General features: G+C 38.7%; 1 long non-coding RNA gene across 1 annotated transcript in view; it reads left to right on the top strand.

Annotated features, from left to right (window-relative positions):
* Positions 1-576: 576 nt before the first annotated feature.
* Positions 577-3,299, top strand: part of LOC111816431 — a 26,871-nt gene continuing 24,148 nt past the window's right edge. The window contains exon 1 of the long non-coding RNA XR_002820833.1: positions 577-606. This is a non-coding gene — a long non-coding RNA (uncharacterized LOC111816431). The remainder of the gene's footprint in view (positions 607-3,299) is intronic.

Below are 3,299 nucleotides of genomic sequence, written 5' to 3'. Positions count from 1 at the left end.
GTGGCCTGAGGTCATCAACAATGTAGATTGGATCCATTAGAATCTATATTGCTGCTGTCCAACTCTTTGTGGGCCAAGATTGAGGCTTGTGAGAGAAGACAGTTGGGGAAGGCTTGCTGGAGTCTGATCAAGAGGAGAAACTTTGCTTAGGGTAGTACATGCCTACTGAGTGTGACCATGAAGGATCTGTCAGAGATAATCCATTCAAAGACTGACATGTCTGTGGAATATTTTTACCTCATTTGATTTAGGCCTTAGGTGCTTTGACTTTAATACCATTTTCCATAGAACAAAAAAAAAATGAACCTATAAAGGAATCAGTATCAGACTTTGCTAATTTCTGTAACCCCAACAAGAACAATGACACAGGCAAAAATCTAGAGAAATGTAGGCTTTTTCAACATTATTACTAATCCATTGCTGTTATTCTTTTGCATCCAGCTCTAAAAATCTAAGGAAAATGTTGGGAGTGGCCATTGGAATAGTAAGTATAAGTATCTTGCAGATATTCACTTGATATTTCCTATATGTCATAGGCAGTGGAATAACATAATTAAAGTGCTCAGAAAAAAAAAAAAAATATATATATATATATATATATATATAGTGGAAAGAGAGGCTGATGGTGTCTTTGCATTAGAGTATCCAAAAAGCTCTGTATTTAATCCTAGAAAGAAAGATGTGGATGAAAAAGCAGGGGAGGTGGGGGAAGAAGAAGGAAAGTGGAGTGTGGCAGGGAAGGAGGAAGACAGAGCAGTTTAAAAATGCATCTGAAGGAATTTGTAAGAAAAATACCTTCTCTGCAGAAAGGCTAAAAGGATCGGTAACCCATGGCTATAATCATAGCCCACTGGAAGGCAGAGACAAAAGCATTACAAGTTCAGCCCAATCTGAACAATTTAATAACTTGGTGAGACCTCATTTCTAAAGTATAAAGAAAAAAATCCCAGTATTCAGAGAGACAGAGTCAGGAGCATGATATCCAGTAGAGCTTGAATAATATTATGGATATACTGTCTTGAAATTGACCAAATAGTGGCCAGGGAGATGGCTTAGTGGAATAAGTGCTTCTCTGGCAAGCACAAGGGTCTGAGTTCAATCCCTGGTTCCACAAATAAAAGGAAAAAAATCAGCCAAATAATAAGGGTTGGGCAGGAAGCTCCAAGTGAAATCTCTGGACTCAATCCCCAGTACCTCATGAAACAGCTGGTAGCCACTGGTCTCTTTCAGCATAACTTCCCTAACCTCTCCTGTTGGGCTAAGATTGGACTTTGTGAACATTAGCATAGATTAATATGACTTCCAAGATGAGTTCCAAAGTCACTGTGGCTTCCATTCATTCCTTCTCCTTGCCTAACATCTAGTGGCCCAGGGAGCAGTCAGGGATGCCTGTAACAAGGAAGTGAGCCTGCATCTCTTCATCCCCTCTAGATCCAGATATGACTTAGAACCCTGAATAACCTCAAGAAAGACTGAGCCAGAAACACAAATCACAGAGCTAATTCTGTACCTCAGCTAAGAGGAGTAGCACTCAACCACAAAGAAGAAGAAACTCCAGACTTTTATAGGTAAATGGACACAAGTTGAGAACATACTCATAAGTGAAATAAATCAGACCAGACCTATATGTGTAAGCATCACATTGTCTCCCTAGTGTAAGGAACTGAAAGAGTAAATAAGTCTCAAATTGTACAATATATATATTGTGAACTAGAAAGAAACGAGAGAGAGAGAGAGAGAGAGAGAGAGAGAGAGAGAGAGAGAGAGAGAGAGAGAGAGATGCATGGGAGAAAGAGCAAAAGAATGGAAAAGGGAAATATATCTATATCTATATAGCTATATCATCTGGACATTATTGCATGCCTATAGCTTGTACTCTGTGCAATTACTATGGAGATAACAATGTATTAATTACTGTTATGCTCCTGACCTGAAATTCTGTTTTATTTTATTTCTGTTTTTGTTGCTCTCTTTTAAAAAGCAATATCCATTCAGAGAAAAAAAAAGCAATATCAAAGAGAATGACAAATGAGAGGGTATTTGGAAGAAGGCTTTGGGATATAACAATTACAAATAAGCTATGGTATGTACAGATAAACCACTCACCAAAATAATAGTAAACTCTATGAACTGGAAACAACAAAATAAAGTATTAAAACTTTTTCATAAAGGAACATGGAAAGTGTCTATTATGGGAGCAACAATAAAACACATGTTAGCAGTGGCTTAGCCAATGAGGAGTGAGAAATATGCTTATTTGTGTGGCTTCCAAACAACATTTGTGATGTCACCAGTGTGTGCTCACCCTCTTCCTAGAACCTTAGCAACACCGATAGTCTCGGATACGAAGGGACTCTTCAGCTGAGCACATCTCTTTCTGCTTTCTCCTTTGTATATGCAGAGGTGAATAAATCAAACCAAAACTGGCTCTTGACATTTCTTAGTCAACTGAAACACTTTCAATGGACTTTTCCTGTATCTACTGAAAATAGGAATAGGGGCCTCTTATTTAAATATCCCAACATACCCTTTGAGTTTTGAAGCCTCAATATCCATATGGTGTGAGAAACATATATTATATGGAGTTTTGTGCTATTTTTAAACCTTATGAAAAATTTTGGAGGTTGTGGGGAGTACTGAGCATTAGTCTTGGAGAGATTCTTTCATTGAACTATTGGCCAGGCCTTCGTCTGTTTCACAGAGAGCCAGGGTCTCACTGTATGTTATCCATGCCTGCCAAGTCATGCTCCTGAATCTGCCTGAGTACAGCTCAGAGAAAGTGTGTGCGACACTATTCCCAGGTTCAGATATTTTTATGTAGAGAGACCAAGTTAACAGATACAAGGTTTTGATAAAGCTTTGGCAAGTTTTGGTGAAGATGAGAAGCTCCAAAGCAGAGAGGTAGGGGTATGATGATCATGAGTTCAAGCCCTGCCTGGGCTTCACTCAGTCCAGCAGTATCCCGGAGTACATAATGAGACTCTATCTCCTAAAATATATTTCATATTTGAAAATAAAATAGAAATTGAAGCCCTAGACATAGTAACCAACATTTTACATAGAGTGTTACAAAGCGTTTCAACTGAAACACCCATTTCTGTATTTGAAATCTGGACTCTGACTCAGCAACTTTTGGTTTCCAGTGACCATGAACAGTGTAATTTAGCCCTAGACAGTGCTGAGGACTGTGTGTTTTATTCTGCTAAGGTCCTGGGACCCATGCTATGGAACACTACCCTGTCGAATTTAGTTTTGCTTTGTGTTTTTGAGACAGGCTTTCACTTTGTAGTGGAGGCTAG

The sequence above is a fragment of the Octodon degus genome, unplaced genomic scaffold, assembly GCF_000260255.1.
Source record: "Octodon degus isolate 3935 unplaced genomic scaffold, OctDeg1.0 scaffold00032, whole genome shotgun sequence".
Classification (NCBI taxonomy): domain Eukaryota; kingdom Metazoa; phylum Chordata; class Mammalia; order Rodentia; family Octodontidae; genus Octodon; species Octodon degus.
This window is presented reverse-complemented; position numbering and strand designations above follow the sequence as displayed.